The following is a 25,325-nucleotide window of genomic DNA, read 5'->3' on the forward strand; positions in this document are numbered from 1 at the left end:
TATGGGCTGCAGATGGTACATTTATGAATAGATTGTACAGCAGTTACCTCCCTAGCGGTGGTCACCAGTGTCTGTCGCAACTGTCTGAAATAGAGTTTTTAATACAGCTTGGCCCACTCTGGCTTGTTGTGCAGCCTGTACATCAACACAGTAGTGCTTTGTGAATGTATGTGGTGTAGACCAAGTTGCTGCTCTACATATGTCATCTAGGGGAATGTTCCCTAAGAATGCCATAGATGCTCCTAGTTTTCTTGTGGAATGAGCTCTAGGAGGAACAGTTAATGTTCTCTTTGCTTTAATGTAACATATTTGTATGCATCTTACAATCCATCTTGCGATGCCTGCTTTAGAGATAGGATTGCCCTTATGTGTTGGGGAAAATGCTACAAATAGTTGTTTAGTTTTCCTGAAACCTTGTGTTCTTTCTATGTAGTATGAAATGGCTCTTTTAACATCTAGTGTATGTAGAGCCCTTTCTGCCACCGTCTGTGGCTTTGGAAAGAAGACTGGTAATTCCACTGGCTGATTGATGTGGAATGCTGAAATTACTTTAGGCAAGAACCTTGGGTTTGTTCTAAGAACCACTTTATTCTGGTGTATCTGTAGGAATGGTTCTTGTATTGTTAATGCCTGTAACTCGCTTACTCTTCTGAGTGAGGTAATGGCTATAAGGAATGCCACCTTCCATGTAAGGAATTGTATTTCGCACCTATGCATAGGTTCGAAGGGTGGCCCCATTAGTCTGGTGAGTACTACGTTGAGGTTCCAGACTGGGGTAGGTGGTAATCTTGGTGGAATGACTCTTTTAAGACCTTCCATGAATGCTTTTATCGCTGGTACTCTGAACAGTGATATGCGCTGCCTGTTTTGTAGGTATGCTGCTATAGCTGCTAGATGTACTCTGATAGATGTGTACGCTAGATTACATTGCTGTAAGTGTAACAAGTAGCAAATAATCTCCCTTGTTGATACGTCTAGAGGGTTGATATTGTTATTAGTGCAGTGTATAGCAAACCTCTTCCACTTAGCTGCATAGCATGCTCTGGTGGTTGGACGTCTCGCTTGTTTAATTATTTCCATGCAATTTGGGGGGAGATCTAAGTACCCAAATTCTAGGATTTCAGGAGCCAGATCGCTAAGTTCAATTGAGTTGGATCTGGGTGCATTATCTCTACATGGTTCTGTGTAAGGTGCATGGGTAGAATTCGTAGCTTTTGATGTGGCACTTGTGAGAGTTGCAGGAGCGTGGTGAACCACGGCTGTCTTGCCCACGTGGGTGCTACTAGTATCATTGTCATTGAATGTTGTTGCAGTTTCCTGACCACTAATGGGATTAGTGGGAGAGGGGGAAAAGCGTATGCAAATTTGTTGGACCAATTTATCCATAACGCATTGCCCTGCGACAGGTGATGTGGGTACCTGGACGCGAAGCTTTGGCATTTTGCGTTCTGATGAGTGGCAAATAGGTCTATCTCTGGTTGTCCCCATCTTTGGAAGAATGGCTGCAGTATTTGTTGGTGCAGTTCCCATTCGTGTATTTGTTCCGACTGTCTGCTTAAGATGTCTGCTATCTGGTTTTGAACTCCTGGTAGGTGTTCGGCTAACAGATAGATGTTTTGAGGAATGGCCCATCTCCAAATCTCCTGTGCCAGTCTGGATAATTGGAGAGAGTGCGTCCCCCCCTGTTTTTGAATATAATACATGGCTGTCATGTTGTCTGTTCTGATCAGGACTGCTTTGTGGATAACATGTATCTGAAAGGCTTTCAATGCTAGAAACACTGCCAGTAGTTCTAGATAGTTGATGTGCAGTGTTTTTTCCTGCACACTCCACCTTCCTTGTACTGTGTATTTGTCCATATGTGCTCCCCATCCGGTGAGCGATGCGTCTGCTGTTATTGTCACCTGTGGAATTGGCTCTAGGAACGACCGCCCCTTGGTAATGTTTGTTCTGTTCCACCACTTCAGAGAGCGGTGTGTGCGGTCGTCTACCAACACCAGATCCGTAATCTGTCCTTGAGCCTGATTCCACTGTGTCGCTAAGCATTCTTGTAGCGGACGCATTTGTAGTTTTGCATATGGTATTAGCAGTATGCAGGATGACATCATGCCTAGTAGCTGCATGAACACTCTCGCTGTTAGTGAGTGTTGTGGCTGAAATCTCTGAATGATTGTAAGCATTGCTTGGACTCTTATTGCGTTGGGGTACACTTTGGCTTTTTCTGTGTCTATGGTAGCCCCCAGATATTGTTGAACTTTGTTTGGTTGTAGGTGTGACTTTGTGTAGTTCACCGTGAACCCTAGCTGGTGTAGTAGCTGAATTGTCTTTTGTGTGTGTTGCAGACACTCCTCTTGCGACCTGGCTTTTATTAGCCAGTCGTCCAAGTATGGGAAGACATGAATTTGTTGTCTTCTTAGGTGAGCTGCTACCACTGCCAGGCATTTTGTGAACACTCTTGGTGCCGTCGTGACACCAAATGGGAGGACTTTGAACTGATAGTGTTGTCCTTCTACCACAAACCTGAGGTATTTCCTGTGGGCTTTGTGAATAGGGATATGAAAGTAAGCGTCTTTTAGATCCAGTGTAGAAAGAAAGTCCCCTTTCTTCAGTAAAGGAAGTACTTGTTGGAGCGTGACCATGTGGAAATGTTCCGAATTTATGTATGCGTTGAGAGGTCTTCGGTCCAGTATTGGCCTTAGAGACCCATCCTTTTTGGGGATTAGGAAGTATAGTGAGTATACTCCTGTTCCCTGTTGGTGCTGTGGAACCTTCTCTATGGCATGCTTTTCTAGCAGTGATATTACTTCCTGTTTTAACAGTGTCAGGTGATCTTGTTTCATTGGACGCTGTTTGGGGGGGATGTTTGGTGGGGTAGCTGTAAGTTCTAGGCAATAACCATGTTGGATAATTTGTCTTACCCACTTGTCTGATGTGATGTTTTCCCAGACAGGTAGGAACTGTGATAGGCGTCCCCCTACCGGTGTTATATGGTCTGGGGGAAGCTCTATGAAGTCACTGTTTTGGGGTTGGAGAGTTGCGGTTGTTGTTGTTTCCGCGACCTCTACCCTTGTTGTTGTTACCCCTGTATCCACCTCTAGAATTACCTCTGGGTGATGTAGGTGTAAAAGAGGTTTGCTGTTGGTTTGTACCTGTACTTTTGGATCCTCCTCTATAGGTGGATCTACGAAAGGAACCTCTTTGTGTCGGCTGCTGCAATGCTCCCATTGATTTAGCCGTTTCTGTATCTTTTTTCATTTTTTCTAGGGCCTCATCTGTCCCTGTGCCAAAAAGTGTTTTCCCATCAAAAGGTTGATTAAGTAACGAGGTTTGTACCTCTTGTTTGAATCCTGACACTCTGAGCCATGCATGTCTCCTTAGCATGATGCTTGTATTTGTCGACCTTGCCGCAGTTTCTGCCGCGTCTAGGGCGCACTTTATTGAAGTGTTAGTAATTAACTTCCCTTCTTGTATAAGTTGATCAGCTCTCTTTTGATGTTCTTTAGGGAGATGTTTGATGAGTGTTTCTAACTCATCATAATGCGCTCTGTCATACCTTGCAAGTAGTGCTTGCGTATTAGCTATGCGCCAACTGTTTGCCGCTTGAGATGCTACTCTCTTGCCAGAGGCATCTATTAGTTTAGACTCCTTGTCAGGAGGTGGCGCTTCTCCCGTAGATAAAGAGTTTGCTCTCTTGCGAGCGTTTGTGACCACTAGTGAGTCTAGAGGAATTTGTCCCTTAATGTATATTGGGTCTTTTGGAGCTGCCCTATATTTTTTATCAATTCTTGGGTTCAATACCCTAGCCCTCACTGGGTCTTTGAATATCTCTGATGTATGACTGAGAAGGCCTTTTAGCATTGGTAGTGTTCCTGATGTTCTTTGTGCAGTAGGTAGTGTCTCTAATAAGAAGTCCTGTACTAGAGGTTCTGTATGTAGGTCTACCTTATGAAATGTTGCTGCTCTAGTAATGAGTTGTGCAAACCCAGTATTGTCATCAGGAGGTGAAGGTTTTGAGGGATATGACTCAAGGTCGGTATCATTACCTGATCCCACATTATACTCCTCCCATGGGTCTGCCTCCTCTGGGATTGTGTCCTCATCATCCCCAGGGTGTCCCCCCTCCCCTGTGTCACTTTCTCCATCTGTTGTAGGTGTAGATGGACGTGTGGGAGGAATATCTGGCCTATTGTGAGGAATAGGCGGAGATGGTGTATGAGGTTTGGGAGAAGGGGGAGGAGTTGTATTCGTCCCCATTGTTCTCTTCTTTGGATGAGCCTTGTCGTCCAAATGTTCATGTTTCCTCTTTTTAGGTAGCTCTGTGACTACCTTGCCAGTCTTTGGGTCAATAAACAAAGTCTTTTGTTTAGGATCCGTTCCGTGTTCCTGTGTCGGTACCGCAGTTTTCGGTTCCGAAAGGTGTCTTTTCTTTGAAATGTCCATTTGTATTTTCGGTGCCGAAGTTTTGTTCGGATCCGACTTCTTCGGTATCGAAGATGCCCCTTGTGTCGAGGGTGTTTTCGGCGCCGAAGCGTGCTTCGGTGTCGACATGGACTGCTTCGACTTCGAGCTTTCCTTTACTTGGTGCTTCGGTGTCGATGTGGTTGGTTTATCGGAACCGGAACCACTATGATGGGGGACCGAGTGTTTCGGTTTCTGTTTCGTTGCCGGGCTCGAAGGCGGGGCGTTGGAAACTTTTTTCGGTTGTCTGACCGGGCTCGAGGGCGGGGTCGACACCGTGCGGGGTTTGTTTTTCGGTAAAGGGACGTCGTCACTCACGGTTTGTTGGACGTCGAATTCCTCGACGTCGGACTCGTCCGCTTCTGACCCCGCCTCGTCGGCCTCTTCTTCCTCCTCTTCTGGGTGCTGGTCCTCGAACAGCTCCGGGATTGCTTGTGACTGCATTCTCGATACCTCGTGTCTTCGGGCTCGACTGTTTCTAATCGTCGACTTTGACGAGAATGCTGCACAGGCCTCACAGTCCCTGGATTCGTGTTCAGGGGACAAGCAGAGGTTGCACACTTCGTGTAGGTCCTTGTGTGGGAACTTAGCACCACACGTTGGACATTTTTTGAATGGAGTCCTTTCCATGGACCCCGGGCTGGACTACGTCGAGTTTCTCGTAGTCGTCGTCCTTCGAATCGCGTCGGTATGGGGTGCAGTCGCGTTCGATAACGATACCGTCGATTTGGAAAGGAATACGCGCCGGTTATAACCTTCTTTGTTGAAGTCGGTCCGGAGCGCTTCGATCCTCATCCGAACCCGATGGCGGAAAAAAACAATCTAAGGATGGAGCCGATGCCCATGCGCACTAAGACCGAGAGGAGGAGTCACCTATGACGACAAAGACTTCTCCAGAAGAAAAACAAAGTGCAATCATCCGAGCCCAACACCAGATGGCGATCTATTCATAAATGTACCATCTGCAGCCCATATGCCTCGAACAGAGGTTTATCTTGGCACCAAATTTGTTTTCAACAATTGTTGTTAGCCAGTGGAGTAAAGATCCCTTCAGAGCCTTTAAGACTTACGTATGGATCATTGTCATTTTTTAATAATAAATTGAACAAATTAAAATATTTATAAGCCACCTAGAAGAGAATTTAAATTTTGTTTTAATTCCGTTGCATAACACATGATTTATGAGAAAGATGTGAACAATACTTTTGAATGTGTCAATGTATGTTGTGTGAACCTAATTGACACAAGACTGTCATTTAACAAGGAATTGTCCGTTTCGAGCCAAAGATATTTTTTCCCGAAATATCTCCTGTATTGTTTTAATGGCCTCAGAGTATTAAAGATGAAACAGCAAGAATACACTTTGAAGGCTCAGGGAGACCAGGATTCTTTTTTCACTGCTCTGGGTAAATCAAGTTGTTTGATCGGCTACCACCCCATGAATCAGTTGATTTTCGATAGTGTTCCAATTTGAGATATTGTATTAATATTTTCCAGTCACAGATTTGGTAATATCTGTGTTATACATTATAATACCACCTTTTTAGTCTGCCAAAGCCAGTAATTTTAAGAAGCTCGTTTTAGTAGTTTCGATTTGCTCAAGAAACAAATCCCCACCTCAAGAGACTGTAGACAGACTATCCGAGATTAGATCCAGCTGCCCCAGGAGACCTACCCCCTATGCTTCCACTTTAGCAGGCCAACCTCTTTGGGACCCCTGAACCGAAAGTGACCTGCAGGCGTCTTTAACTTGAATCCACTACCTGAGGACAATATATGGGAGATGGGAACTTGGTAGAATTGCAGTTCAGGGGTAAGATGTCAACTAACTGTGTGGGGCAAACATAGCTAGGGACATATCCTGGCAGAAAGGCATGTTAATGTTACAAACTGATATAAAGAACACAGGATAATGCCACAGCAACCCCTTCCAGACAATCCTCCACGCATACCATTACCAACGGCACAGTGAGTAAAGTCATTTCAGCCCATGCCCAGCTATATAATGAGTGATGTGAATCCCTCCCCCAGCCACAATGCTACGTGTGGTCTCTTGACAATTTCGGCCTCAAAACTCAAGTGCAGACCAGTGGTATGTAGCATAGCACTGATACTGCACATGGTCTTCGAAAGCCACAATCCAACTACCCACCCACCCTCCTGTCACTTATTCAGAAATGTGGTGCGGAGGGTATGCCGGGCCCTCCTAAAGATAGACCTTCCAGGATGCGGAAGTGGTGTGCGCCAGGGTACTTACCAAACCTGCTCTGAGACTCCATGACACATCGGTGTGCACAAGCGAAGAGTGACACGGGGAGAGACAGAGTGGGTGGGTTTGAAAGAGTGTGATACAGACAGAAGAGAAGGCTGCAAACCGAAGACAGAGACGCCACAAGTGAAGAGGAGACAGCCAACAGAAGAAAGTATAATGGGTACGCAAGGAGAAACAAAATGAGACCATGTGAAGCATACAGAGAAACAAGGCATGAGGTGTAAAAGAACAGACAGCATAAAGCAGAGAGGCAGCATGGTAGAGCATAAGGAACGAGAACAAGAGGGCATACAGGACAGAGCCGATATAAAAACAACAAATACAAGAGCGAGTGACCACGTGTGTGAAAGGAAAGCAAAAGAGACAATATAAAGACTGAAGGTGGGGGAATGATGCTTACAGAACGAGCAAGAGACTGCCTGTAGGAGAAAGTTAAAACGATGACATGGAAAGAAAAGCAGGATATAGCATGCTCAAGGAAGTAGCATAAGAAAAAACAAGAGATGGCATAAAGGAGAGGCGACACCATGGTACATCAGCAATGAGTGGGTGAGAAACCCCATAAGAGGCCATGATGGCGTGTAGGGCAGGTGATGAGTGAAGGCTCAATGACGCATACAGAGCGAGTGAGCACTTAAGTTTTGTTCAAGGTGATGTCTGTTTGGTTGTACATTAAACCATGAGGCTGGGACAGATGGGTATGAAGCAGAAAGAGGGGAGAAATGTCCAACAAGTAAATGGTGACAAAGGGCACATAAAACAGCTTGGTGTAAAGCAGAAGAGGAGGTGGTAAGTGAAAGAGAAATGAAAGTAGAAGAGAGGGGAAGAGGAAGAGGAAGAGCCATAATGAAGGTATACAGAGACGGTAGAGACTAGGAGACCGAGGTGAGGTGAAAGATCTTCAGATGGCATGAAGTGGTAGGTAGAAAGAGAACAAAATACTGACAGAGGAAAGAGGGAGGACAGATGAGTCAATGAAATAATTGTGACACAAGGGATCAGATAGTGCAACCGAGAAGGCGGAGTAAGCGAGGCAGAGACCGGGCCCCAATGAGAGGACGCAGCCCCACTCTGCAGCACTGCCCACTTTAGACATTAATGGGCGAGGCACTTTTACTGAAGATAAAAAAAATAAAACACAGAACAGGAGATGAGTAAGGAGAGATAAATATACAGTCATCTCAATCATCTCAAGATCAAAAAACGAGGGATGAAGAGATCGTGGGACCCTTCCTCTCTCCATTGTAAGGCCCTTCAGGGCCCTACCCTCTCACAGCTTACCCCATCCAGTCCCCTCGCAACACCACACTGACGCTTCTGGATCCCTCCCACCTTCCCAAATAGACAGTACATACATACTGTACATTGAGTCCGGATCCCAGCAATGACCCACGTGAGGCGGACCAAAGTGTGTCTGTACACTTAAAGGAGACCAAGCAAGTGATAGCAAACAAAACCCAGTAAGCATTTCACAAGAAGGCTTCGAAATTGAGTTAGTGAGCTGATGGTTGTGGTTAGGAGGACCATGGGGAACAACAAAACAAGTAAGCGGCAGAAACAGACACAAGTGTATATATTTAAGGAGCAAAAAAACACAACAGGGAACAGCAAAAGTGCAACAAGGAAGAGGGTACACATGGCAGACCACCACCAAGGGAATAAAAAAGCCATTGTACAGTAAGTCGATGGCTGTAAAATGAAGGAATAACATACAAGCTGTGAAAATGCTATCAAGTGCATGCAGTTAAACACATGAGCAAGTTGCAGGAAAGGCATAAAAGCAAGCAAGTAGCAAGAAAGGCCACAACAAACGAGGGTCAGACAGACTATTGGTGAGCAAGTGGGTGATCGCTAGGAACGAATAGTTTCTTATCTGTCGGTGTAGTTTTGCAGCTTGAAGATCTTTCTGGATTCACTATGCTGTGCATTATTCTGCGGTCTAGTGGTTGGGTCCGGAATCATAGTCTTTTCTTTGTTTTTTTTGTTGTAGCCCAGGTGGGCGTCGACGTCCCACCTTTTGTTGTCCTTCCTGTGACGTCGGCATGCTTCCTGCGGAAGCTCCCACCCTTGGGCGCCATCTTCGCATTCTTTTTTTCCCCCGTTTGTGTTTGGTTTCCAAATAGTATGGCAATGTTTGAATATTTGTTTCACCGCTTTTTTCTTCAAAAGTCTGTTTAAGTCTTTTGCCCCGTTTTTACCACCTCTTACTCCAGTCTCATCTTTCTGGCAGAGGGGTGGGTTCGCTAGTGAATCCAGAAAGATCTTCAAGCTGCAAAACTACACCGACAGGTAAGAAACTATTCGTTTTGCAGCGTGAATCTTTCTGGATTCACTATGCTGTGCATTGACTTTGTAGCGGTTTGTTATCATTGTGGCGGCTGGGTGGAAGATGAGTATTGATTTTTAAATATGTGTTGAAGCACCTTCTGTCCTACTTGTGCTTCTTTGTTCATTTGTATGTCCACACAGTAGTGTTTTGTGAACGTGTGCACTGAAGCCCATTTTGCCGCCAGGCATATGTCCTGAATGGGAGTGTTAGCCAGGAAGGCTATTGTTGCTCCCTTTTTGCCAGTTCTTGCCCAGCTTGTTTGTGGCAGAACTGTATTGCTTGCGTGATCCATCGTGCAATTGTCCCCTTAGTAACTGCTTTTCCCATTAAACTGTCTGCGAATGACACAAAAAATTGTTTTGTTTTTCTGCGATCCTTAGTTCTCTCTATGTAGTGCATGACTGCTCGTCTAGCGTCCAGAGTGTGCAGTGTCCTTTCTGCGTTTGTCGTTGGTTTCTGGAAGAAACTAGGTATTTGAATAGTTTGGTTGATGTGGAACTTAGACACCACTTTTGGCATAAAGTGTGGGTCCGTTCTCATCACCACCCTATCGTTGTGAATTTGAATGTAGGGTTCTTGTAGCGTTAATGCCTGTAGCTCGCTCACCCTGCGCAGCAAGGTGATTGCCACCAGGAAAGCGGTTTTCAAAGTTAGCATTTGTAGGAAGGCCTTATGGATCGGTTCAAAGGGCGCTATCATGAGTTCCGTCAGTACTAGGTTGAGGTTCCACACTAGTGCTGGTAACCTCTTTGGCGGTGCGATCCTCTTTGCACCTTCCAAGAAACTTTTTACAATTTGTGAAGTAAAGAATCTTTTCCCTGTTTCTCCTCTAGTGTAAGCGACTATGGCTGCCAGGTGTACCCTTAGCGAGGATGAGCTCAGATTAGCCTCGAGCAGGTGTGTGAGGTATTTAAGCACTGTTGAGTCTCTTGTCATCTTGTTGTGCAGTATTTCCTTTCTGCACCATAGTGTGAACCTCTTCTATTTGGCCACGTAGCACTTCCGTGTGCTCTCAGGTAATTTAAGGTGTGCGAACTCTATGTCCTCAGGAGCCAGGCTGCCAGGCTGAGGCTTTCCGTCTCTGGATGCAACACCTCTCCGTTTTGCATGGAGAGTAGGTCTTTCCTTCTCTGTGTGGTGCACTCTGTGTCATCTCCAAAATCTGCGAGTACCAGGTCTGTCTGGCCCACTGTGGTGCCACCAGTATCAGGGTCATGTTGCTCGTTCTGCACTTGCTGAGTACCTTGTGTATCAGGGGGATCGGCGGAAAAGCGTAAGCAAATGTCTTTGACCAGCTTATCCATAGGGCATTCCCCAGTGACCCTTCCCCTGGTTGCCTGGATGCGAAGTGCTGGCATTTTGCATTCTGGCGTGTTGCAAACAGGTCTATAGATGGTGTTCCCCACCTGTCGAACAGTCTCTTTCTCTTGGGCATTGAGCTCCCATTCGTGTGAGGCCGATGTCTGTCTGCTGAGCCAGTCCGCTTCCACGTTGTCCTTCCCTGGCAGATGAATCGCCAGTAGATCTATTTTTAGTGAGATGGCCCATTTCCATATTTCCTGCTCTAGTTCTGACAGCGGGGCTGATTGTGTTCCTCCCTACTTGTTTATGTAGAACATAGCTGTTATGTTGTCTGTTTGGATCAACACAGTTTGGTTGTACAGCTTCGTCTGGAATGCCTTCAGTGCGAGGAAAACGGCCTTTAGTTCCAGGTAATTGATGTGTTTGACCGCATCCTCTGGTGTCCACAGACCCCTCACTGAGTTTTTTCATGTGTGCTCCCCATCCCTTCTGGGATGCGTCTGTGGTGATGGTCACAGTTGGTGTTGGTGGTGTCAGAGGCTTCCCTTTTGTTATGTTTCCTTTGTTCCACCATGATATCTCCTCGTGCACTGCGTGCGTTACATCCACTAGGTCTTCCCAACAGCCTGTAGCTTGTGACCATTGGTCCTGTAGCCACTCCTGGAGTGGTCTCATGTGGAGTCGTACATTCGGCACTATGTGTATGCATGAGGCCATCATGCCCATCATCTTGCTCGCCATCCTCACTGTCAGAGGACGACCCCTCCGGTAGAGGCGCGCCTCTTTCAACAGTGCCAGCGTTCTCTTCTCGCTGGGGAACACATTCTCCTGTACGGTATTGATCTGCACACCGAGGAAAATGTTTTACTTGTTCTGAGTTCATTGAGGATTTTCCCCAGTGGATGGAGAGTATCTGTCACTCGCTGTGCGTGCCGTTTGCATGCCTTGTATGGTCTTGCCTTTACTAGCCAGTCGTCCAGGTATGGGTGTACGTGGATCCCTTAAGTGTGCTGTGACTGCTGCAAGGCACTTTGTAAATACCATTGCTGCTGATTTCAGTCCGAATGCCAGTGCCGTGAATTGATAGTGATCTGTGTTGATGACAAATCTTAGCAGATGTTTGTGCCGCCTGTTCATGGGGATGTGCAGGTAGGCATCTTTGAGGTCTATGGTGACCATGAAGTCCCCGCCTTGCATCTGTGGAAGGATCTCTTGCAGGGACGACGTTTTGAATTTTTGGGTTTTTATGTATTTGTTGAGGAACCTTAGGTCCAGGATGGGTCTCATTGTTTCGTCTACCTTTGGTACCAGGAAGTACGTGGAGTACACCCCCTTGTTCCTCTCTATGTGAGGTACAGGATCGATAGCCTCCTTCTGCAGGAGTTCTTGTGCTTCCCTTTGAAGTAGTTCTAGTTCCTTCTTTGCTAGAGCTCTTCTTTTTGGTTTTCTGTTTGGTGGTGTTTTTTCCAACTCTATGCAGTATCCGTACTGTATGGTGTTGAGAATCCATCTGTCTGTAGTTATTTTCTTCCACTCCTGGAAGAACAGGTTCAGTCTTCCTCCCACCGGTGTTACGTGCTCTTGCATGTTTAGTCCGAGCCACTCCTCTTTGTTGTATCTGTGCTCCACCCCTGGAGTTTTTGAAAGGGTGTGCACTAGTAGTGTGGCAGAGTCACTTGGAGGTGGGTTGTTGTCCACCTCTTCTGTTTCCCCGGCCATTCCCCTTCCCGCTAAAGGACTGGCCCCTCTGCTGGTATGGCAGGTGTTGTTTTTGCTGGCCTTGTTGCGTCTGGGTGCCGCCCGGGTGTGACTGGTGGAAAGTCTGGTGCGACGTTCCCGTCTGGTTTCCCCCTCTCCAGTTTGGTCTCCGTGACGGGGTTCCTCTCTTTGTGGTCTTCGTGACGGGGTTCCTCTCTTTGTTCCTCTGAATTGCAAGGCCCCCATGGATCTTGCGGTGTTGTTGTCCTTTTTCAGCTGGGTGAGCTTTTCGTCCACTGGTGCTCCGAACAGTGTTTCACCGTTAAACGGGGTGTTCAGGATGTTGTGTTGCACCTCCGGTTTAAAGCCTGATATTCTGAGCCAGGCTTGTCTCCTTTCCGTGATGCCCAGCATCATAAGTCTGCTGGCTGTGTCTGCACCGTCCAGTGCTGTTTTTAGGGAAGAATTTGCCACGTTCTTCCCCTCCTCTACCAGGTGCGTAGCTCTTTGCTGGTATTCTTGTGGGAGGTGTTTGACTAACTGCCCCAGGTCGTCCAGGATCTGGTGTTGGTGTCTGTTCTCAGAGCCTTGGAATTGGCCATGCGCCAGTGCGTTGCGGCATTCCTCTCGATCTTTCTCCCTGTCGGGTCCATCCTTCTGCTCTCCTTGTCTGGAGGTGGTCCTGACGTTGTTGGGACATTGGCCCTTTTCCTTGCTGTTGCCGCAATGATGGAGTCTGCAGTGACCGTTCCCTGGATGTAGGGTGGGTCCGTGGGGGAGTGCTTGTACTTCTTCTCCGTCCTGGGTGTGACGGGTTTACAAGTCACAGGCTCTTTGAAGGCCTCTCTCCCTTGTCCTTTGATGCTTTCGAGCATTGGCAGGTACTGACTCCTAGTTTGTATTGGGAGCAGGGTTTCCACGAGGATATCCGCCTTCGGCTGTTCCTCCTCGAGTTTTACGTTGAACGCTGCTGCTGCGTTCTTGATGACTTCATTGTAAAGTCTAATGTCGTCGGGCGGCGAGGGCCTCGCCGGATATGTGTCCACTCTCTCTTCTGGACTCTCGGCTTCGAGGTCCTGCCAATCTAGGTCCTGTGTGTCAGAGTATGACGAGCCCTGAAAAGTCCTCCGGTCGTAATCGTCCTCCTCCTCGTAGTAGGGGGTCTCTTCTTCTCGATATTCCAGATCTTCCTGGCTTTCCGACGGTCCTTCGACCTCGAACTCCTCTTCTTCCTCGACGAACTCGACCACCGGTGGCTTTGGCTTCGACGGAATTGTATACGCTTTCATCCTTTCGTCAAAATCTTTTTTTCGCTGCAGGATGTTCTCCATCTCTGCCTCGAGTCTTCTCTTCTTTCTTTCCATCTCGGCAGCTTGTTTGGCGTCGATTGGTTGTGCCGGTCTCTTTGTCTGGCTTGATGGCGCCGAGACGGGTTTCGGCGTCGAGACTGGTCGTGTGTCCTTCGTCAACGTCGAAGAGGTCTTCGGCGTCGAGCGTTCCTTTTCGTGGACACTTTGACGACCTTGGTTGGTCGCTGCCCTTCGGCGCCTGGGAGTCCTTCTGTGAGGATCCGCTGGCCCTGGGTGTTGTTGCGGACGCCGGAGCTTTCGGCGTCGGCGCTTTCGGGGTCTTGCCCTCGTTTTTTCGAGAGTCTTGGGCAGACTGTCGGGAGTCTTTCGGGCCTTTTTGGGACGTCGAGTCTCCTACCTTTTCTGGAGTCTTCGTATTATCGGTCTCTACGACCGTGTAGCCGTCTTCTTCGGCGACGTAATCCTCGTCGTTCGAGAGTCCCAGGTCTCGGAGGGACGGTGGTTGGCCCTTGCCCTGCATGGCGAAGTTATCTCTTCTTTGCCTCTCTCTCACTCGAAGGGTCTTCGGCGTAAAAGCGGAGCAGGCGTTGCAGTCCCTGCTTTCGTGGTCGACCGGCAGGCAGAGTTTGCAAACTGGGTGTTGGTCTTTCTGCGTGTACTTGTGGTGGCAGTTCCGGCAGAATTTGAATGGTGTGTTGTCCATCTCTTGCGTTCAGGGGCCCCCTGATTGCGCATTCTCTTCTGGACGTCGAACTTCCTCGAAGATCCTCTTCCTTCGTCGTCCCCTTCGATGCTGTAGTCCCTCACTTAGTCTTCTTAAGTCTTTTCTTCCCAAAAACTTGGTTCTTGGTTTCTCTTTTCTCCAAATCTCTGGAGCCCTCTCAGGAACGAACCAGACCCAACGGTGGAAAAAAGAATCTGAAGATGGCACCCAGGGTGGGAGCTTCCGCAGGAAGCATGCCGACGTCACTGGAAGGACACCAAAAGGTGGGACGTCGACGCCCACCTGGGCTACAAAAAAAAAACCAAAGAAAAGACTACGATTCCGGACCCAACCACTAGACCGCGGAATAATGCACAGCATAGTGAATCCAGAAAGATTCACGCTGCAAGACAACGTTACCTGTGTGCCAGGGATCTCCCCCAGATCACAGCTACCACACTGAACTTTCTTCAGATGTTCTACCCCATTGAACCAGCACCCATCTGAATACTAATGAACTCGTGGTAAGGATAGGAAATGTCCATTTTCTGGAATCAGGCGAATCACACAGCACAAGCTGGTGCAAAGCCATGATTAAGGTTTACAACTTCAGAACTGCAACAATGTCACAGGGCACCCAAAGCAGGAATCCATAAGGAAAACAGGGTTACTTAAAAGTATCATCAGAGACGAAGGAGGGTATTTGTGGACTCTGTGGAAAACCAGGCCATCAAGTTTCCATCATGATGCCGGTAATATTGATGTCATTCATCGGATATCCTTTGAAAGAATTAAACACCATTTATTGCAAATATGAGCCAGGAAGGATTCCGTCCTTCTATGGAGAAGGGACACAACGAGTCAAATCGAATGAAGTAACTAGAGTCTGCCAAAAAACAGCAGTAGGCTCATATTCCACAACTTTCCTTCTGGAAGCCGATTTATTAATTCACAGAAGCTTGGACTAGGCAAGATCTACAAAGGTTTGGCAGGCAGGAGCCAAAAGGTCTCCGTGTGGCAGACAATCAGGCATGAACCCTTGAGTTAACATGGCATTCCAATGAGGTATAAATGCGATACCCAGCGTTGCGCAACGTGTCCTGAGCAAGGCCGCTTTCCAGTGTTCACATCAACAATGAAACTGAAGAGGCCGGCACTCCAGCAGGAACACCACATCTTCAGCAACATGGCCTTTCAGTCATGCAAAAGGTTCAACCCCCTTCCATTGAAAATCTCAAAAAAATGGGAGTTGGGCAGATATGAGACTCAGCAGGGCCCTCCAGAGTCGGTAAGATGCAAGTGCGTCTAAAATTCACTGGCATTTTGTCAATCAGCACATTAATGGTATGGGACAGTCTTCATCAGGCAAGTGCAACGAACCGCCCAATGGGCAAGGTGAGAACTGATCACACCCCCTGCCTTTCCTATCACTGCCCTCCCCTTGAAACCTTGTAAAGGGACCATCCCGCATGCAGGCTTTGAATTGAGCAGACAAAATTATTTAACTGTTATCGGAGCTGCCAGAATGAATAATCAATAAGGCACGTGGCAGGCAGAGAGAAGGCTTACCGGTATACAGTGTCCAAAGATCACAGCATTCACAACGCACAGCGCCGGGCCCGGCAAACAACCATTGCTCCTGTTACTGTACGGTAAGCAGCCTGCGAAAGGATGAGAGAGCCATGTAAGTCAAGTCAAAGTAAAGTTTATTCAGCCAAAGGCCATAAACGCATACATTAAAAAACAGATTAAAAATTTCGTCTGGTAGTCATGGACAATACCTAATTTTCAAATGACAATTCTGAGATAAAACATTTAAAAGAACCAAGTCAGATAGAGTAAAGCACGTCTAAAACATAAAAAGCCCTCAAAATTCATATCTCTTCCTGGTGGAAAAATGCTACTTTTATCAAATTTAAAACGGCAGAACAGATTTCAGGTAATTAAACCATCCTTATGCCACCTCACAAAGTCCGGTCAAGGGGAGAAGTGACCAGGCAGCCTCTAGAGTGAATACGGGAAACCTGGAGCATTGGTACAACACGTTAAACAACTGCTCCTCATGCTTACAGCATTGCATCATAAGTACCAACCTACACAGTTATGTTTTGACAAACACTTCACTCCAATTTAGCAATGGACCACCCAACTGAGTTCTTCAGCTCTCTTGCCCAAATATTGCCACGGTCTAACAGTTTACATTCTCACTAATCTGCACAAACCATTTCTAAACCTATACACTGAAGACACTCTTAACTAACCTCACACAAACACCAACAGACAGACACAATCTGTTAATGGCAGGGCCGCAGGAATTATGCAATTGAGCTGCCACAGTGGTTTTCGCATAATTAATTTGCCACATAATCTATAGATTATGCATCAGATGATGGATTAACAAAAAATAGTTTTGTTTCTTGCTCAAAGGGTTCAAAAGTTACTAAAAATGCAGTGACACGTGCTGCCGCGCAGTGAAAGGTCCTTTGCCAAGGTTGACTGATCACCTTTCTGTTGATTGTTTCTATATGTGCGTGTAAATCCGGTACCAATTAGGCATTGCCCTGGCAATCTCCTTAAAAACTCTGAATTCTAAACTAACCGGTCCATCGATTCTGCCCATAGCGCAGGTCATCCGTGCAAAGCTACTGCCAACAATTACTTATGGTAGTGAAGCCCAAAAAGGAAGAGTTGCCAAACTACTTGACTTCACAGTAACAACTACGCATAGGATTATATTTGGGCTGCCTAAATACACTTCCCCCCGCAAATTAGGCTTGAGTTCGGCATACAGAAGCAATCTATTGCGAGACATGGGGCATACATTATAGCGTGGGACAAAATACATAAAGCCACTCTAGGATCATTAAATGAACAGTTATGGAAAGAGATAGACCGTTATACCACCTCACCTGCAGCGAGATATCTCAAAAATGGATTACACAAATTGGGATTGAACCGACTGTGGGAAACACAGACTAGTACCGGTATGCTTAAGAAACTAGCCTGGAAAACAGTCAAATACCTCTTGTGGCTGGAGGATAAAGCCTCACTCGCAGAAAGGTCTCAGGATGGATGACTCTGAATACCTACTGTGAGCCAGCAGCTCAGAAGTACTTTAACTTGGGTTATGCCAAGTATACAAAAATTTGTTTTATGAAGTTTAGACTTGGCCTGCTACTCTGTACTTAGCATTTCCCACCCTGGCTAAAGTAGAAGGTGGACCCTAGGTGCTGCTTATGCGGGTTAGCGTCGGAAGACCTGCTGCACCTACTATGCTCCTGTAAATAACTCACAAGAACTGAAACAACTGCTGAAAGTTAAATTCAACCCGCGAAGAATTGGAATTAGGAGGCAGGCTGTCCTGGCTTGTTTCGCACCAAGTGACCCTCAACTAAACTGCTCCTTGGTAAAAACGTTGAAGACATGTGAATATAAAATGCCGGAAACCAAATTATTGGCAGATAATCAACCCAGTGATACGGAAAAAAAAAAAAGGGCAGGAACAGGAGGAGCTCGATGTCTAGCTCCAATGAACTTTACTTCTGAGCTACAAACTCTCCATTTTTGCATGTATAAACGATTAACACACTAAGGAACTATCCTGGACAAACAAACAAGATGTGCACTGCTGGTCATAATGCGCCTAAAAACGGGACTTGTAACATTTGAACAATCATAGTATAGTCTTTTAACAGAATTTTAACATTCACAAGTATGGAGTTTTTATATGTAAAAATTGTCTTGAAATGAAATATTCTTGAATTGCAATGGTTTTAACGAACTATGCAAATAAAATAAACTTGAAACTCGGTACCAATGAGGTGCAACCTAAGCTCAGGGAGTTTGAAATGTAAAAATAACAAAATAATGAACTAGTACTGTAACAAAATGGGCCGCATTGTGTCACATCATTCGCCTTTTTTGCGGCGTAATTTTGTGACCCCTGCTGCATAATTTGGCCTTTTCCTGCTGCATAATTCCAGTGGCCCTGGAATAGTCCACTGAGTGAGTTCCACAGCAAAGAGCACTCTGCTTGAGAATATGTTGAAAGTTGTGGAAACGTTGCTGCTAGGTCTACAACATTCACACAACTTAAGCTTAAATGATGTGCATTATTACCCGTCAGGAATTCAACCTATGACCTTCGGGTAGGGTGACCTCAGGTCATTACGGACAATCTCACCTTCACATCACTGATTCCAGGTGTGTTAGTCTAATCAGTTTTATGAAAGGAAAGAAGACTACATACAGCACCAAGAATGCTTCTTTCCATCACACATGAGTCCAGGACAAGAAACACTTTTCCTAATGACCTGGAGGGAGGTAGTCGCCCTACCTATAGTTTACACATAAATAAGTACAACAAACCCTTGAATGTCTCAGCTAGCCTACTGGCTTGAACCTTTTTTCCCCTTCCCCGAGTACACTTTGATAAAAGTGAACAAATATGAACATACAAGGGAAATATAGTAGGGCCATTATAGCAAACGAGGCCAGTAGTAGAGAATATTTAAAAACATCAGTGACCGTATAACGGCATTTAAGTGACTAAATGAAAGAGACTAAATGAAAACAACACTTGGGAATGAATATCAGCTAATTGTTTCGATTATGATAGTCTATTATGTTTTACATTTCCAAACTGCAATAAACAAAATCAGCCAGTAGATGGCGCCACACTCCACGAAAAGAATGCAATTGCGCGCCCAACGGGTCGTAGCTCAGACCATGGTGAACTCATCAATGAAGATGCAGTGGTCCCAATTCTTGCCCGTGGCACCGTTTTTCTCCCAGTACGGCATTTCACATTCACACAACGCTTTCAAAGTGCTTTACCCGCACCTGCAGCAGCGCCCACTGCTGTTTCTGTACTGGGTACAGACGCACAGCTCTGACGGTGCGCCTCAGTCCTCACCAGCTCCATCCCGCACAGATGTGTCAAGGCACTGCAATGCCGGTTCCACTAACTCTACACTTGGCTTCCGTTGGTGGAATAGTGGTCAGCCAGCCCACATGACCGCTAGTCCCAGAAGCAGCCCTCCACGTGCCAGCTCTTCACTCTACCCCAAGAAGCATCGCAGACAGGCTAGAGTCGCTAATCCATCGCTATCTCTTATCCCAGACTGGAGAAACTACCCAGCCAGCCTCTCAAGTAAGACGAGAAAGAAACTGAGGGAGCCAGCCTGGAACATTTCTATCCCGTCGCTGCGGCTAAAAATACCCTCGGCCTAAAATATCTGCACGGAGGAAATATAAACACACAAGCAATGCACATCTCTCGGCTTGTACACAGGGCTACTCCACAAGCGAGCGCACAACTCTGTGCATGCTGGCCCTGGAGGCGAGAGCCAACTCTAACCGGAAGCATGGCGCATCCCCGCGGAGACTGCAAGAGACACATTCACAACACCAAGACACCGTCTCCTTCTCGAGTGAAAATCAGCCACAAGCATTGGCAAAGCCAACAGGCCTTGCATTTGAGCACTACTGGGCTTATCAATATCTGTAGACATGCTGTACAGCATCTCTGACGGTGTGCAGCATGGCTAAAGAATAAAAAGTAAAATGACAGCTGGCTGCGTCATTTTGTAAGCGCACGCCTAAAAAAATGACAGCTGCTTAAAAAAAAAAAAAAAGAGCATACAGATGAAAGCAGTTAGCAAGTGCCAGAAGGGTTTGTAATTGAAGCACTTTGAGCTCACTTTTCTAAAATATGCACAGGACATGGAGCTACCGGGAAGGGAAAACAGGTCCGTAGTTATGACCAGGTTTGCAGCAAGGTCAACATTCCCAGGAGTTGGCACTTTAGGATATCACCACAAGGACAGAAGTGTGGCAACACGGTTAACAAACTATGGCCACAGAACGTGAAAACTCCCAAGAGATGCATGAACTAAAATGTCTCATGAACATCAGAGATGCATGAACTAGGATGTCTAATGAAAGTAAAGTCCACATTTGTAAAGCGCACAATCACCCGTAAGGGTCTTAGGCGCTGGGGGCCGTCGGGAAGATTAAGCGAGCTATTGCCCAGAGTCACATGGTGCTGGGCTGACCTGCCGCCGGAGCCGGGGATCGAACCGTGGTCCCCAGATTCCAGCGTCAGTCGCCCTGGCCGCGGCGCCACACCTCTTCCAACACCAATGAACCGGGTCTGACAGAGTGACTAAGAAGTGCAAGAGCTCAATGTCATGAACCTGGATTTTTTAAAACCCCATCTTTCAACTAATGCAAAGCAACCTAAATTCACCCTGCACACTTACCTCACATAACATATTACAGAGAAAACCAAGAAGATCAGGTACCAACTTTCTAATAAAGAAGGTAAAACTATCCTTCCAGAAATCTATTTCAGAATTGCAAGTCAAGCCCTCCTACATCAGCATGTGGGTGACGGAACACCCACAGCCTCCAACACACCACACTTGACCCCGCAAACATGTTATACATGCCTAATCAAGAAGATCACCTCTCTGATGGAAAACCACTATCTCCTGCACAATCATCAAAACTGGCTGTTTCATCCACAAACCGATCTGTGTCAGCAACCCCACCCATTTGGCTGACTAGCTCCCCATATGCGATGGTGCTAAGCACATTGCAGCCAGGACACCATCGGGCTGAACACTAAACATTGCAAATAAAAAAATACAAAATAAATGTAAAAAACCTTAACGCAAGAGACCTTCCACATCTATGCACCCAAGATCTGGTACAACATCGCCACATCCATCAGCGTCCCCCTAACACTACTTCTATTTAGAACATAGCGGATGACAAATCTTGTCAACTAGACTCAGTTGAGCAGCACTGTAAGAAGGGAGACCTCCAGAGACGAGCATGCATATTGAGCAAGAGACATGTTATGGAAGGTAGAGAATAGGCAATCAATACACACTATGGAAGATGCTGCAACCATGAGAAGAGCAGCCTGTCGTGGAGAAAGAGATGGTGGCTATAAAATGTAGAAGAAACCGATTGTCTGTACAGAGAGGTCAGCGTTAAAACACAGGTTTGGAGTCTAATGCGGGACCAACAATGTAACTTATTGTTCCCTGGTTAAGTGACGGAAAAGCTAGAGACCACAAAAACTGCAGAGATGTAGACTTTAAGATCTTCATGAGCGTACTCCTCTGGTGGGAAGGAAGCATCAAGATAGGACAACTGATGAAAACTTATATGCGAGTATTATTAGATGTTCATCCTTCTGGTGTGTTTAGCGCCTGGAAACCCTCAAACAAACCTGCTAATTAATGAAGGCCTAGACAAGTGGGTGGCCAGGAGGTGGCGTAAGGCTGCCCTGTTGCTCGCTATACTTCAGTGCGAGTTAAGCCTGTATTTCTGCTTCGGACGTTAAACCGGTTGCACATGAAAGAAGCCTGCACTCTTACTGCGGTCTGGGAGGTACTGTTGTTGGGGGGTGGGGGCTTACAGTGCTGCTGCACATGCAATGCGGTTGTATTCTCGCCTCTACTCCTTCAGTGCCCTACAGCTGCCGCTACCCTTTGTACGGACTCCTGTGCAGTCCCGTGCGGGCAGGGGGCGCTGGTGGGACGCGATCACGCCACCACATGTGCCGAGGGAGGCGGGCCCTTCCCCCTCTCGCCACCCAGCACTAGATTTTGACTGCGGAGTTCGCAAGGACGCGGCCCAGATGCCCACGGGTCCCCGCCCGCCTGCCTGCCTGCCCCCACACTTCCGCAGGCTCAGACGCGTCACTCGGCCAGGACGGGGATTTCTGGGGCCGTCCCCGGTGACGCCGTCGCCAGCAGCCCCCGCGTGTTCTGGTCCACAGCAGATGCGGAGAGAGTGAAAGTTTCTAAAGGGAGGTCTCGCGCGCATGTGGCATCTGCGAGCTGCACAACAGGAAACGAAAAGGAAACTTATTTTTGGGTCTAGCAGCGTCAGGCGCCTTGAGGATGACATCAGGTAGCGGCAGACGCGACGCCCACGAGGCCATGTGACGCCACAGCGAGGTGGCAACCCAGCCAGCCTGGCCAAACCCGCGCAGGCTCTAGAGGGAGGTGCCACAGGTGCCAGGGCTCGAAACGGAAACCCCGACTGGAAGGCGGGACTGGCAAACGCAAAAGCCAAGTGCATTGACATAGGAGTTCGGAGTGGCTGTTAGCCTGATTCTACCATCGCCCAAGTGGCCTCCGAACCACTGGGAGTGCATTTATCCAGAATCAGACAACTTGAACAAGGGCTAAGGCAGGGCGGGATTAAAACTCGGCCGACACTAATCAGCCTTTATATTGAGATCTTTGAGAAAAAGATGTCCAATGGGGGATATCTACCGGGTTTCCAAATAAACTTAAGCGCCACCATACTCCAGAGGGGAATGATGTCCATGAGTTGGGTTGGCAGGTTCGAATGGCTGCTGATAATAGGTTTTACTAGGGAAAACATGTGTCTGCAGTAACCCTGGGCGTAGTTCGCGTAGTAGCGCTACGCGAAGTGCACTTCGCACTACGCGAACTTCACGTAGCACTACGCGAGCTGCGTAGTAGCATCTTCGCACTGTGCAAGATGCGTTTTCAATGATTGCACAGTGCGGACAAGCATCCGGCACTGTGCAAGCATTGAAAACGGCATCTTGCACAGTGCGAGCTGTAGTTTTCTGCTGCTCGAGTAGATTATTACTCGAGCGGCAGCTTTCTCAACGCGAACAGGTAGTTTCTCATTGAGAGCGATCGCGAGCATGCGCAACCACTCACAATGAGAAACCTGACCTCCTCGCGTTGAGAATCTCTCCGGGATGTAATTTTGCTTGCTCGCGGTCATGACGTTCAGGCCCGCGAACAAGCAAAAAATGACCGCTGCACTACGCTACGCTACGCTGCACTACGCATGTTCGCACTGTGCTACGTGCAGCTCGCGTAGTGCGAAGTTGCGAAAACTTCGCAAACTCCGTGAGCGTAGCGTAGTGCTTCGCCAAGGGTTAGTCTGCAGTACGAAGTCCTCATCAGAGGTCACTGTGACGTGTTGCGTGTTCTATGGCCAATCAGAAAGGCCTTTCCTGGGTTCACGCCAGCCAATCGTATATAAGCCTGGGAACTTCGTTCTCGCCACAAGCTGCCCAAATGCTGCAGTAACCCGCTGCTAGCGGAAGAGTACTTCAGGTTATAAAAACAACTCCAAGCGTGAGTCGAGTGTACACAAGGATGGGTGTTAGACTCTGTACAATTAGCTGAGATCTAGCCCACATAACACGTCTGGTGTGCCTATACTTATGGCACACATCTGTCGCACCCCCCTACCCATGCAAAGACCATGAGATTTTAGGGTAGATGGAGAGTAACGCCATTCCTGGTTAACAAATCTCCAATTTCTCCAGCACACTGTGAGGCTACTAGACAACTCCACAGACAGACACAAAACATCTGACCACAGAACTCTGGGCACTTGTAATTTGTCCAGTCACGCTGGGGTCCGCCACATTCAGTAAAGATTACGACTGCTGCATGGCACTCCCGGGATTGCACTCTTCCTTTCTCTACATAACACTATTACCCTGGGAGGCCTCTATTAAACATAATCTGTTTCAAGAAGTATGATAACCAAGCAGAAAGAAGTTGAAAAAAGCTCAGACATTACTTTCGAGGAAAGGTCTTTGAAGCAGATACTCACATTAGTGCCAGAGAGTAAATGCCACCAGTTATGGCTAACTTTCAACCTTTTCAAAATGCATTACACGAGGGACACACTATTCCAGCTTTCAGCAGAGCAGAGTCAACATGGTAACTGAAAAAGGCCCCACACGTTTCAACTGTGCTTGCACTAAGCAAACCATGTGGTTCTGGGAGGATGGCCATGCTGGTTCTGTTGTGAGTGAGCAGGCGTAGTGAACAAACTAGTCTCCTATCTGCTTATGCTAAGCCACCAGAACATTGCATCAAGACCAACTATTGCACCTCAGTTTAGGTTTGACCACAATGAACAGAATGCTGAACAATGCAAACATACAGTCACAAATATCTGGGTTTAATCCATCATTCTTTTGCTCACCACGCCACCCCAGTGTGAACCCAGCCGTATGCAAATCAGTTTTGGCCCTGTTCCTCGTAGGAACAGTCCAGCCCGAACTAAGCAAGCCAGGTCCTCCCTGGACCGGAAACATCTTCATTAGCCAGGCTAGCTTGAATCCAGTGGCGCATTGAGCACGGGACCCACGTCTGGGCATACCCTCCCACTTAGGGCAACAAAAGCAAAAGGAACATATAATGGATGGAATGCTGAACAATGCAAACATTCACCCCAAGTTACAAAGATATGGGTTTAATCCATCATTAAACATTCTGTCCATCAATTGTTCTTTTTGCATTTGTCACCCTGAGTGGGAAAGGTATGCCCAGGCATAGGTCCCATGCTCTCCAAGCCACTGCAGCCAAGCTAGCCTGGCTGATATGGGGTGACACCCCGAAAATGATCTTAGGAAACTTATTTCCAGTCCAGGGAGGATCTGGTCTGGTAGTTCGGGCTGGAATGTGCCCATGGGGAACAGGGTCTAGACTGATTTGGATATGACTGGGTTCAAACTGGAATAGCATGGTGAGCAAAAAAACGATGGATTTAGGCCCAGATCTCTGTACTGGGGTGAATGTATGACATTGTCCAGTCTGTCCATCAACTGTCCTTTTTGTATAGGTTCAATCATAATCTTGGTCTTTGTAAGAAACTACCAACACCTTCAGCTGATGCTCAGCTAACTACATAGCCATGTAGAACTATCATACCATTCCACTTTGGTGCTAGCCACCTGGTCACTATAGAAGTGACCCACCTTTCTGCCTCGGCTTACTCTTGGTTTGTCACCGCAGGGTCGGCAAACTACTTCACCTCGACCTGATAAGCCAGTCACCATGTCACTGTAGGACTACTACGTCACTCACCCTCACCCTGCTATCAACAGCCATCTGGTCACTGTATTAGCCCAAACCACTCCACCTGGGCCTACTCTTACCAGCAACCTGGTCAATGTAGGATGGACTTAGCACCCCTAGCCATCAAAATTGGTCGCTGTAGAACTGCCACAACACTGTACCTCGGCATACTTGCAGTTAGCCAACTGGTCATTATGAGACTCATTTCGCTCCAAGTCAGTCCCCCTGATCCTTGTAGATTGAAAACCCCCTCCTTGACAGACACTCAGCCAAAATAATTGGCTACTCATAACTTCATCCCCCTGGCAGGAGAAACATTTACACATAAACCAAGAGGGTGGAAGCAAAAATTTCATCTTCATAATACAAA

General features: G+C 47.1%; 1 protein-coding gene across 9 annotated transcripts in view; it reads right to left on the bottom strand.

Moving 5' to 3' along the window:
- KDM6B (lysine demethylase 6B) overlaps positions 1–25,325 on the bottom strand; it is a 960,064-nt gene that overhangs the window by 168,002 nt on the left and 766,737 nt on the right. For all 9 annotated transcript variants that reach the window (XM_078670455.1, XM_078670453.1, XM_078670454.1 and 6 more), the window contains one exon: positions 15,642–15,733. The gene's annotated coding sequence lies outside the window, so the exon portion shown is untranslated. The remainder of the gene's footprint in view (positions 1–15,641; positions 15,734–25,325) is intronic.

The sequence above is a fragment of the Lissotriton helveticus genome, chromosome 12 (genome assembly GCF_964261635.1).
Source record: "Lissotriton helveticus chromosome 12, aLisHel1.1, whole genome shotgun sequence".
NCBI lineage: Eukaryota > Metazoa > Chordata > Amphibia > Caudata > Salamandridae > Lissotriton > Lissotriton helveticus.